We start from the raw sequence: 13,714 nt of genomic DNA, 5'->3' as shown, positions 1-13,714 counted from the left end.
CGACCAATTCCCCAGTTTGTCGATCTCTGGCACGAGCAAGCGGAGTTTTCCTCAAAACAAAACTCGGGTTTTTATCCCGTAAACTCAAGAAAATCGACCGTAGTACCAACATTATTTCAGACAGTAAGATATCTTGTTAGGGTTAGGTACCATGAGATGGAAGCACTTGTTTGTCAGCTCCTTCATCGGTGTTGCTATGATTATTGATAGACTTGGGCCAGCTATCTCTGATTGGCTACTGGTGGCGATTGAACTGCCCACTTAGTCTCCGAAAAGCTAGATAGGATATAAAGGCCTCGCATCCCCTATAAGGGAATAAAATGCGTTAGCTGACTTATTTATTTATTTTTACTTTAAAAAATATGAACTTTAAACCACCAGCATTGAATAACAAAGCCACCAGATAGCATACAGCAGAACAGAACAGAACAGAACTAACGCTACAGCGGAACAGACTCCGCGTTTGAGACGCGCAAGTGCATTATTTTTTTTTTTTAATTTTCTCTGAATAAATCACTGCAGATATCGATATTTAGTATCGAAAAATGCGACTCCATGGTTATACAAATTACTGATATCCATGATATTGATACACAATTATAAGTTATGAATAATAATTATGAAAATTATTATATAATTTTGAAAAAAATTATGAATAATTATGAAACCAATCAGAGATAGATGGCCCAAGGCTATCACTAATTAAGCGGTACACAGTGAAGAGAGATGGCTGAAATGTGCCGCCATCTCGTGGTCCCTAATCTTAACACAATATATTTAATGTCTGAAATAATGTGGGTTCTACGGTCGATTTTCTTGAGTTTACGGGACGAAAAACCCGAGTTTCCAAGAGGAAAAACCCGCATGCCCGTGCCAGAGATCGACTAACTCGGGAACCGGTTGAAAAAAGGCTTAGAAAAATTTCCTCTAGTCGCCGACTATATACATGTATACATACAGTTGATAAAGTTTACTTCATAAATTAGCACATTAAGAGATTAACAACAAAACTAATAATAAAATAGAACAATTATAACAATATACTCTAATAAAGGTCATGTGAATGGAATCTTAGCAACCCATCATACGATTATTTTTCTTTCATTATGAAGTCGAGAACATTCACTTAAAGAAAGCACTTTACGGCTTCTCTTTGACATATCCGAATGGTTAGCATCACTACTCTTGCGCTTTGGGCCGATTATTAAGTAAAATTAGGGTTACTTGAACACAAGCAGTGTGAATCCGCGACAGTATATCTATCTGATAAGAAGCAGTCGTGGCCGAGTGGTTAAAAGCGAGTGACTAGCAATCCGTTACAACCTTCCCGCACACTGGATCGGTTCCTATCGGCTGCTTTTCGTACTTCAGCGCATCTAGCGCAATTCGAAAAACGACCGTACGTTGCGCCCTTCGATTGGAAAAGGCTTAAGTTCGATTCTCGTCGCGATGAGAGGAATCATTATATGGGTGTTTTTCAATTGAAGCCGAGTTAACCGATCCCATACGGAGATAACACGGCTTTTTTATCCCGTGATGAAATAACTCGGGTTTTTTCATCACTCATAGAAACAAATCTGCCTTCAGAACACACGCAATTTACAGACAAAAAATTAGGTGTTAGGAAATTACTAATGGTGTAGATTAGTGGTTCTTAACCTGGAAGGTAGGGCTCTCCCTTGGGGAGCTGTAAACGTTGAAGGAGGGATAAGCGGTTAAGGGGAGCTGAGCGGACAGTAAGCGTTCTAATACTATTAATGTAATAAAAGCAAAAAATTCCGTATTTAATCTAGCATCTCTATTTATATTGTATATTTTTGGCAACGCCTTTCAGAATATTGTATGTTTGGACACCTTTCAGAATATTGTATGTTTGGCAACACTGTTCAAATTTTTTCACTACTTATTTTTTAGAATTTTTGCATTGAAAGTTAATTGGGCTCATTTTTGGGCTGAATTCTCTACATTGAACATAATTAATTTGGGTTATTTTTAGCAGAATCCACTACTTTTATAAACTTTATCTACTATTTTTCCTAACGCCATTCAGACAACTCTGGTTTGCAGTTTAAATCTGGTCTGTGGTATCATGTGGCGCACTTCTTTGATATTGTGCAGCATTGTAGCCCATTAGAATGAGTGAAAAAAGCAAGTATCGTCAATATTCAAGTGCTAAATATGTGAAAAAAAAAAAAAAAGCATCCAAATAAAACAAAAAAGGATGTGGAGTACTTTTGCGAATTAAAGAGTAAATTTAAAAATCATCCTGAACTTTCAGGGTTGGCTGCAAAAACAAAGTAACCATCAAGAGAAGGGACTTGTGTCTTACAAACTTTCAAAATTAAAATGTGGAAAGGCGCATACTATTGGCGGACCGCTCATCTTACTGGCTATGAATGAAGTTTTAGATACGATGATTGACCCAGGTAAAAGTAATATGACGTAGTCAGTTCCGCTCAGCAATGAACGCTTCAGTGTCAACAAGAATTGACGAAATAGCAAAAGACATTGAAAAAAAAAAAAAATAGATTCTGCGATGATTTAAAAATCGTAGATTTTTTTTTTTTTTTGCAACTCGATGAGACAATGAAGCTTTGTTAATGGCCTACCTGCATTATAAAAATACTAATGAAGAAATTATTGAAGAGTTTCTGTTTGTTGAACAACTGAAAATTGACACAAAAGATTCTAATTTTTAAGGTTGTTAAATACTTTTTTAATGCTAAAAACACATTCCTCTCACAAATATTGCGTCAGCAACTGATGGAGCACCAGCTATGATTTGGTGTCACCGTAGATTTATAGCACATTTAAAAGTATTAAAGAAGCAGTTCCAAATATCTTTACAATTCCTTGCATTCTTCATTCTTCACAGCACTTAGCTGCAAAACAACTTAGCAGTAGACTACATAAGACTTCAGATAACGTTATTAAAGCAGTGAATGACATAAAGCCGAGTCATGAAATACCCGTATTTTTCGGGAACTTTGCCATGAAAATGAAGAAGAATTTGAGCATCTTTTGCTTCACACTGATGTTAGATGGCTCTCAAATGGCAACTTTCTTTGACGCTTTAATGATCTCTACGATACTGTTTTGGAATTTCTCAATTCAAGTGAGGAGAACACGTGTAATGGTCTAAAAAAGGAAAAAGGTTGACATCGCATATCTTTCCGATATTTTCAAAAAATTAAATGAGGTTAACATTAGATTGCAGGGAAGCAGCATGAATCTTATTAAAGCAAAGGGAATTATAAATGCTTTTATTAGCAAATTAATATTCTATAAGCAGAGCATTGCAAAAAATTAAAAAAAAAAGATTTCTGCAGTTCCCAAGTCTACAAATAATAGGTGATGATTTAATATTATATACAGATTTGGATTATTATTGTTTCCATCTTCTGACACTGAAGGAAGATTTCATGATCAGATTCAAAGACTTTTATGAGCTTAAAATACCCAGTTGGGTCACAAATCGATTTCTTTTTGATGCAACTTCTGTTCATACAAATTTGTGTGAAGAATTTATTGACTTAAAAATGATTTTGAAGCTCAGGTACAATTCAACAGCGTGGGAATGAAAGATAAAGATTCTGGCCAAACATGCAATGCAAGAAATAAAATTATTGCTCATTGCTTTCCTTCTTCATACTTGGTCAAGAAGAGATTCAGCGTCGTGTTGCAATTGTTAGCTAAGCAGTAATTAGATTGCAGATAAGTGAAAGAGGAGACTTCAGACTTCATTTGACGAACATTGAACCTGATATTGGAAAAAATTAGCAGGATCTCATTAGGCTCAGGGTATCAATTAATGATTGGCTTATTAAATACAACCAGTTTACATCTTTTCCGAGTAAATATTAATTTGTAACAAAGTCATTAATTTTTAATTAACTATCAGTTCAAATATGTTGATGGTAATTTAGGTTTCCTAATAATATATTATAATTATCTTATTGAGGTATTAACCGAGTGTAAAATTGAGCAGGTACACCAGGCAAAAAAAGATTAAGAACCACTTGGTGTAGATGATGATGGCAGTAGCGGTTCGGTTTTGATGAAGTGGTGGATAATGAGAGTTGGAAAGCAGGTACTCTCCCTCGATAAGTCTTTGGACTCCTTGGAGGTGTCATATAAAAGTAATAATAACAGCGTGGATACACTGGACAAAAGGATAAATTACGTCCCAGGCATGAGGGCGCGAGAATTCATCACGATCCTCAGAATTGCGTTGAAAATGTATGAATTGCTTATTTCTGAAATTTTCCAATAAATATTTTCGTACCGGAGTTGGCCGCTGGTAACTGAACCGGCGAATAGAGTGACTACTGTATATAGGGTACACAGAACATTATACCAAGCAGTGGCGTAGCTAGAGCTTTTGCCACCCAGGGCGGTCCCTGAGTTTTCCGCCCCTCTCAATACACACCAAAAATACTACAAAAAGTCAAAACGACCTATAGAGAAATAAATAAAATAAAACACTGTGTTTATTTTTTAAGTAAAACTTTAATTTCAAATTTAAAATGTTATTTTTCTTCCTTTTCTGTTAGCAAAATCGTCGATGATATTGGCGAAGTCTATTTCATTGTAATGTAGGTAATTCTTAATAAATTTTATTTAGAAAAACTCCTCTCACAACTAGAAACACTTACAGCAATTGTGAGGAAAATTCGCAGTATTACAATATTTGTAAATGAGTTCTCAAGACTGTATTTTAGAATTAACTGCAAAAGTTCAGAAAGGTTCAAAGTGCCGCCCGGGGAGGACCTCCCCCTCCCTACCCCCTAGCTATGCCACTGATGCCATGCAATACATAGTCTATATATAAGTTATGTGTAAGTAGTTAGAATTTAAGAAAATAAAAGATGTGATAAAGAGCCAAGAGGCTATTTTTCCGACGGCGTAAATTAAGTTAATGGGATAATAAATCCCTCATTATTTTAAAGCCTGATACGAAACTCGGAGACCGAAATCTAAGAGTTTCATGAAATATCGGCGAGTCCAAGCATAAGTCAACACCTGGGTAGTACAAGACTCGTACAACTAGGAGCAAAGGTGGAGCAAGATCCATCACTATTCTGAATATTTTCTCATAATGTAAAACGCTGCTCCTATTAGATGTATTACTGTTTTACAGTATGAGGAGAGGTCACTACCCAAACCGGTTTCGACCTTTATTGAGGTCTCATCAGTGAGTAGGTAGACCTGGAATACCAAGGTTTAAGTGAACAGAACTTACATATACCCCTACTAATGAATTGCCAGAGTGTACCCATATCCCGATATGGATTTGTTTTTAGCTAATAATTTGTTAGTCTTTAGTGGTTTTATTTTAGATATAAGAAATAGTTTTTGCTGCTTTAAGTGAAGAAGCGAATTTATTAACAGATGAGACAAAATTTAAAGATGAGAAGGAAAGAGTGAAAAAACTAAAATAATGTGTCACGAAATTTCACAGTCTAACGATGAGATTACTCATATATTACATCGGAAAGAAAATATCATTTTTAATACTTTTAATATCTTTGCGATAAGCTAATTTTAGAAATTAATGAAATAGCAAAAAGCTATTTTGCTAACTATTCTGCGTTTTACATTATGAGAAAATATTAAGGATAGTGATGGATCTTGCTCCACCTTTGCTCCGAGTTGCCCTAGTGTTGTACTACCCAGGTGCTGATTTACACTTGGACTCGCAGATAGTTCTTCGGCATGAAGCTCTTAGATTTCGATCTCCGAGTTTCGTATCCGGCTTTAAAATAATGCGGGATTTATTATCCCCTTAACATAAAAGAAGATGGTTTGATGTAAAATCAGTGGTAAGTCAAGATACACGTTATCTCCATTTTTGTTAATTATCTGTATGAATTGCATTATGAAAGTATCATTGAACCAAATATTAGAATCGAAGATATCAAAATTTGTAGAAGATGTACTCCTGAACTCATGTAGTGCAAGCCTTCCATGTTCTCTTACTAAACAATTTGAGAGCTGTAACAAATTTGGCATGAAAATCAGATATAAAAAGGTCGAAACTATGAAAATAGGTAAGAACATGAAAACTTCAGCTACATTCTAAATGGAGAAATATAAAAATATCTATGCACAGTTTTAGTAAATATTATTAATTATTATTGCATGGGCAACTCCACGGAGTCCTATGAATCATTAGAGGAGACCCACACTCTCAACACAGTGTTTATCATACCTCTCCTTGAATGGCAAATTAAATTTGGAAATAGACAACAGAGTAAGTAAAGTTGGTATGGTGCTGAACAAGTTGAATAAATTTATATTTAACTGGCAATATAAAAGAGAGTGTAAAAACCATTATAAGTCATGGATCTGAGAGAAGGGTTAGAAATGATGCACTTGATCAAAGACTAGAGAATACAGATATGAGAGTTTTGAGAAAAAATAGGGGAATGAATAAACAGCATCAATGGCAGAATAAGAAAGGAACTTAACATTGCTGTCATTCAAGGATTTGTGAGCAGAGGCAATATAAAGTGACATGGCATGTAAATAAAATGGATGGAGAAAGCTTTCCAAAACAGGTGTTTGATACCAAGATGGCAGCAGGAAAGAAACCCAGAGGACCATAGTGTGGATGAAATGGTTCAATCAGAAGAGTCTTAGAAGTAAAAAATATTAGATAAGATAATATTTGAGTGTTGACCAGTAATCGACTAATTTGGAGGAAATATCTTGATAGCAGGTTAATAATATAAACTTAATGATGTGTTGTCATTTAATTATTGAACATCACCTGAGGATTCACACTAGGAAACTGCTAATGATGATGTAAAATCACTGAATTTTATGTTATGTGTTTTTTATTTTAATTTAAAATATGAAAATGTGAGTTAATTGGAGTTTCCTACCATTAGTAGAAATAGCAGATAAATCCGTGCAAATTTTATCAGAGTTGCTTCTAGCTTACTGCACTTCTAAAGTTCTTTTGTGCAGGTACCATCATTCTCCACTCTTTTCTTTTTGGAACTGATTTAGTGCACACCAGAATTCAGATCTCAGCTGTGTTTTTGGATGTTATCATTGCAGAATTGTCTTGTCTTCCTGTAGTTTGCTTTCCATCAATTCTTACTATAAACTTGTTTATTTATTCTCTTCTCACATATGCACTCCATGCGTCCACGTCTTTACAATCCACAAGCTATGACATCGTTAATTAGTGGTCACCGCGGTTAGCCTAGTGGCTATGCGCTTCGCAACCTTAGGCCTGGGGAAGGAGTGTCCTAGGCTCGATTCTCTCGACGACATGAGGAGCTTAAGGATCTTCCTCAGCCATTGCCAAGTTAGTATGTCTTGGGCGTGGATAGCAGGGTTTTCCCTCCCCAGTTTATCTGGGGTTTTTCATTCCACAAGCAGGCAAAACCAGCCCCACGATCACACACAGATACAGTCAGGAATACTTATGACAATCCCTCCAGCCATAGGTCTGAATTGTCAGCTATGCAGGTCCGAGCTCGGATGAAAAATAGGGGTCGATTGAGTTGGTGCCGTACCTCCCGGTAAAAGGGGGCTCATGGCCATTGAATCATCATACGAAATGAATGAATGAATGAATTAGTGGTGTTCTATAGAGTTGGTGTCTTTGTTGTCTTCTTCATTCACTTGTTCTGTTACCTTTTATAGGTCCAAACACTTGTCTATGGGTTTTGCTCACAAAGATCTGCAAGGCATTTTGCACACAATGGCGCTTGACTGCACAGAGGAAGACTTTGTTTCGAATCAAGTCGTAGGCTAGAGGAAATTTTTCTAAGAATTTTTTCGACTGATTCCCGAGTTAGTCGATTTGTGGCACGGGTAAGTGGGTTTTTTTCTCCTGGAAACTCGGGTTTTTCGCCGCATAAACTCAAGAAAATCGACCGTAGAACCCACATTATTTCAGATATTAAATATCTTGTGTTAGGGTTAGGGATTACGAGATGGCGGCAATTATTGAGCTGTCTCTCTTCACTGCGTGCCACTTAATTAGTGATAGCCTTGGGCAGGCTATCTCTGATTGGCTGCCAGTGGAGATTGAACTGCCAATTCAGTCTCCATAAGTTAGATAGGACTAAACGGTATCATCATCATCATCATCTTCACGAACTATGGGCTCACTGCCCCTTGATTTCTGATGCTTGGTTCACTATCTTCTTCCGTTTTTCTTTGTCCAGTGCACAGTGTCACAGTTTTTGTACACCCATTCCACACCAGTCTTTTATATCGTCTATCCATTCTCTGTATGGTGTACCTCTTCTGTTTAAACCATCCAAAATACCAAACATAAATGTCTTTATCTTCCGGTCCTCACTCATTCTACAGATGTGTCCAAATAATTACAGCTTCCGTTTTATAATCTTCTGCATTAAGTTCTGTTTTGGTTGTATCTTCTGATAGAGCTCTTCATTGGTGATTTTCTGTACCCATTCTATTCTTACAATCTTCCTGTAACAAGTTCTTTCAAATACCAAAATTCTTTTTCTTGATTCCTTATTTATTACCAACGTTCCAGATCCGTACAGTGCACTGCTGAAGATGCATGTTTCCAATAATCTTAGTTTTTTTTTGCAGACTGATCACTTTACTTTTCCAGATGTTATCCATGGCCTTCAGATTTGTTCTTTCCTTTGCAATTCTGATCTTTATTTCTTTTTTTTACAGTCCAAGTCATATGTCAGTTTACTTCCCAAACATGTGAATTGTTCTACATTTTCTATATCAGTTCCATCCACTTGTATCTTTTGTTTCATGTTCTTCTCACCAAATACCATTATCTTTGTTTTTTTCCAAGTTTATAACAAGTCCAAATCTCTTCATTTTCTCATTTAACAGTTTCGGTGTTTTCTGTAGTTCTCTTCCGTCTTCTTCAATAATAACAATGCCATCTGCAAATCTCAGATTGTTAATTCTCATTCCGTGTACAGATATTCCTTTGGCATCTTCTTTCATTTTATCCATTGCTCTTTCTAAATGTGCGATGAAAATGCTTGGTGATATTAGGTCTCCCTGTCTAGTACCTTTGCTTGTTTTAAACCATTTCCAAAAATCATCACCTATTCTAACTGCTGCAACTCATTCTGATAAACATCTTTTAATATAGCTATTAGTTTTTTATCAATTCCATAGGATTCCAGAACTGCTAATGACACTTTCTGGTCAATACTGTCAAATGCTTTCTGACAATCAACAAAGCAAGTATATATGTTTTTGTTTTTTCTCCTAGCTTTCTCTACTATTAACTGCATTGTCAAAATCTGTTGAATTGTAGTTCTATCCTTCCTAAATCCTGCTTGCTCGTCTGCAAGGTATGCTTCCAATTGTGTTCTTAATCTTTCTGTTAATATGATCATCATCACTTTACCAAGGTGACTTATCAAGGCAATTGTTCTATAATTTTTACATTCTAGCTTATTTCCTTTCTTATATAATGTTACTAATATTGATTTCACACACTCCTCATTTTCCCTTCTTTCCATACCATATTACATAATTGGTGCATTTCTGTAACCATACTTTCACCACCATATTTAATCATTTCTCCAGTAATGTTATCGTTACCAGGACTCTTGTTGTGTTTTAGCCGTCGTATTGCTTTTTCTACCTCTCCTCTTAAAATGTCCATATCATGCTCATTACCTGGTGGTGATATCTGCTTCAATTCTTCAGTCAGTTTCCCCACGATATCGGAATCTAGTTTTTCTTCATGTAACTCTCTACAGTATCTTGTCCACTGCTGTACAATTTTTTCTTTATTCATCAATACTTTGCCTTTTTCATCTTTAATTGTAGTCTGTTTTGGTTGCCACTTTCTATTAATGGTTCTTATCATTTTGTATACCTCCCTTGTTTTATGCTCTCCATAGTACTGTTCTATATTGTTGAAATGGGCTTCTAACCATTTCATCTTATCCATTCTGACTGCTTTTTTCACCTCATTACACTTTCTTCTATATTGCTCTTCTATTTGTTCTGATGTATCCCTTCTTATCTTCAACATTCTTTTCTCTTGTACTAACTTCAGTGTTTCTTGTGTAATCCATTTCTTCTTGATCTTCTCTTCTCTGATACTGTTTCTTCAACCGCATCTTCAATCGCCTTCATTACTCTTTTCACTCTTAAATTCAAGTTTTTTCCTCTCTCCACACTTTTAAGCTTCTCTTCTAACACTGTTCTGTACCTTCTTCCTATTTCTGCTTCAATTATTCGTGCTGTATCTCTTCTATTCTGATGTTGGGGTTTATGTTTCTTTTTTAATTTCATCTTAATGTTTGCAATCACTAAACTATGGTCCGAGTCTATATCCGCTCCTTGAAAAATTCGACATTGCTGTACTGATGTTATTCATCTTCTTTTAATCATAATCATATCAATCATGTTTTTGGTTTTCCCATCATTTGATCGCCAACATCAGAAGAGAAGAGATACATTGTGAAAAATTGTTGGAATCTTGTGTTACAGATCATCATCTCGTGGTCCACAACAAATTCTAACAATTTTTCACCTCGTTCGTTTCTTTCTCCGAAACCATATTTTCCCATGACTCTTTCCCAACCATCATTATCTATTCCAACTTTGGCATTCCAATCTTCTTCAATAATTAGCACATCTTGCTTTGGTATTGTTTCTATTGTCTCTGTCAGATCTTAGTAGAATAAGTCAATATCGTCATCAGTGCTGACAGATGTGGGTGCATATATCTGGACTATTGATATGTTGAAGGGCTTTGCCTGAAATCTTGCTACTATGATTCGTTCATTAACTGGTTTGCAGCCTAACTGTGCCTCTCAAGCTCTTTTGCTAAGAAGGAAGCCAACTCCTGATTATTTCGCATCCATTGATCTCTCCAGATGATGTCCATCTCATCTCTGCCAATCCTAGAATATCCTACTGATATCTCTTCATTTCCTCACGAAGTAGTTCTAATTTTCCTGACATGCAGAATGTCCGCACATTCCACGTTCCCACTGAAAATAGTTCTGTTAGTTTCTGTTTCTGTTTCTTTTCGGTATCCCACTTTTCGATCCAACTCCGATCGCTCGATTGGTATCGCGGGCCTTGTTTCTTTGGCGACGCCCGAGCGTCGCCCAGAGAAACAATAGTCTGACCATGGGAATGAAGAAAAGTAGTCTTGCAGACTACTATTCTTCCCTACTATGTCCAACTTGGCACTGTTACAATGGCAAAATAGTCACGTGTGTGAGTGGCTATGTAAGCCTTGTTTCATGGGGAAGAGATGGGTAGATTGTAGTCAGAATTACAAGGGGACACATACATTCATTCTGTATTTGGAAGGGTCATTGGCAAGGAAGCGATGTATGGTAAATGGGGAGTGGTTCAAATTTTTGTTATTCTGGTTGGCATGTAAACAATTTGTACAAGGTCGTTAGTGATATCAAATGTTTCAACATCTCTACTTGCAAGATCCATACAACTTGAGGAGAAAAGCCAGTTGGTGTTATGAATATTAAAATCTCCCAGGAAGATGATTTCACTGTTTGGAGAGTGGGACTAGAGAAAATGAATTTTTAAGGAAAGGAATTTAAAGAGCTCAGTGTAGTTTGTATCATTAGGAGAGTGATTGAGCCAGCAGATAAATTTGAATGAGTGGGAGAAAGGATATTTTCAACCAAATCAATTACCCAACTCAGATCAGAGTTGAGCAATTCTAAATTAGGTGCTCTCTGGCAAGGTATGTCAGAGCAGATATATTGCTAGCTGCCACCCTTCAGTCAAAATGAGTTAACTAGTGTGTAGTTTGGAAGGTTGAGATGGCTAGTGCTCGGTGGTGGTAAGATTTGAGTTTCTGCTAAAAAGAATGGTGGGACTTGGTGGATTGAAGATGCTAGTGGACACTATTAAGGTTAGAGTTGAAGCTATGGATGTTAGTGAAGTTCTGTGAGACATAGATTTGACCACAAGGGTTTTGCACATTGCCTATGTGGTACCTGAATAATGGTATCCATTACAGCTACTAATGGTGCCATGCTTGATTTTTGCACTAATTTAACTTGTTCATAATCGATGCTCTAACTGTTGCTTCCATTTTTCTGTTTTCCTTCAACTTCTCTTCGAAGATGGCATTTTTGTTTCCTCTCAGCAAATGTCCAGTCAGATCTAGCGCATATGCGCAATTGTGGGGGGAAGAGATGTCCTTTAATTTATTTATCGCCGATATCAATTTGGATGTGCTTGTCGGTGTGTCACAGGTCACTTTCATAAGAGATGGAAAGTTCGTTCCGTTCTTTCTTTTGTCTACGGGAAGAAACGTTGGCATTGGATGATATTTCTGGGATCGAAGTTGCTTTTTCCTAGTATTTGCTGACTTGTTCTTTTAATGATTTACAGTTTTCCGTCGGAAAGTTCAAAATAACTGCGTTGAGTCTCCTTTTTTTTGGCCCGATCGACTTGTGTACCACCGTTAATGCGGTTAGTTTGTGGAGTTTATTAGGGCCACGGTGCACTTATGATCAGGAACAAATACGAATAACTCGAGCTTAGTTCCCAGTGTGCTGATTTTGGAAGAGTAATTTTCGGTCATAGTAATAAATTGTTTTTCCAGGTTTTCAACTCCTTTGCCTAAGTTCAGTAGCTTTTTTTTACAAAAGAAAGGCACAGTGAACAGAAAAAAAAGGTTAATTGAGTTCGATAAAAATCTTGTGCGTAGATTCATCTAATTTTGCGCAGGAACATGTAGTCAGTATCAGCAAAAATCACAAAATTTATCTTTCTTTCCACTAACTTCGGTTTTACAACTGCAGCACTTCATATTGTCATTGGATTTGTCGGCAATCAACGGCGCTACGCTGACGAGACAAGAAGTACTCTTTCGTCATTGGCCTTTGTTACCGACATCTTTACTTTGTAAGGTATCCATAGCGGTGGCTTGCACGTGGCTGCTTTATAAGTGTAGGGATAACTGATTTGATGGGCTATGAGTACTTACAGGTTGTGCGCAAGTAATCGTCTCATTAGTCCCTCTGTGAGTTTTCCGTTGCTGATTATTTTGCATGAAAAATACGTGCAATAACGATAAAATGCAGAAGCACAAATTTAGCGTAGCTTATTCATGGGCACTGCCTGAAATTTGGGGTTTGGAAATAATAACACTAATTTTATTATGTTAAGAGATATTTTCACTTGCTTATGTTAAAAGTTATCTTCACGACTGGGCTACTTGTATATTAGAGGTTGATGACTTCACATCAGTCGCCTTTGTATCCAATTTGTGAAGTGCCTTCAAGTGCAAACTTTGTTTACTTATACAGGGTGTCCCAAAATTCACGCAAGAAGTAATGTTGATAGAAAACACAGGTTTTTAATTAAAAATTGTAATTTCTTATTGATTCATAAGGTATACAGTATAGGGTTATGCATGAATAGCATATCGGGTAAATGGCCTCCACGGCGTTGCTGGCACATACGCATTCTTTTGTCGAAATTTTCCATGACCGTTTTGCATAAATGTGGCTGAATTTCGTTGATACAGCACTCCATTTCCTCCTTCAACGCGTGGGTGGTCGTGGGGTTGTTGGCATAAACCTTAGACTTCAAAAAACCACAAAGAAAAAAGTCCAACGGAGTTAAGTCACATGATCTGGGCGGCCAATTCTGATCACCAAAACGGGAAATTACACGACCAGGAAATGACTCATGCGGTAATTGAATTGTTTCTCGGGCTGTATGGCATATGACACTGTCTTGT

The 13,714-nt window shown here is 36.7% G+C and overlaps 1 pseudogene; it reads right to left on the bottom strand.

The window, feature by feature from the left end:
* Positions 1–11,996, bottom strand: part of LOC150108713 (E3 SUMO-protein ligase KIAA1586 pseudogene) — a 36,661-nt pseudogene extending 24,665 nt beyond the window's left edge.
* Between the last annotated feature and the right edge of the window lie 1,718 nt (positions 11,997–13,714).

This window comes from Typopeltis vanoorti, chromosome 3 (assembly GCF_054136105.1).
Source record: "Typopeltis vanoorti isolate ZY-2024b chromosome 3, IOZ_Tvanoo_1.0, whole genome shotgun sequence".
NCBI classification, from domain to species: Eukaryota; Metazoa; Arthropoda; class Arachnida; order Uropygi; family Thelyphonidae; genus Typopeltis; species Typopeltis vanoorti.
The sequence above is the reverse complement of the archived record's forward strand: the minus strand, read 5'-3'. Positions and strand labels throughout refer to the sequence as shown.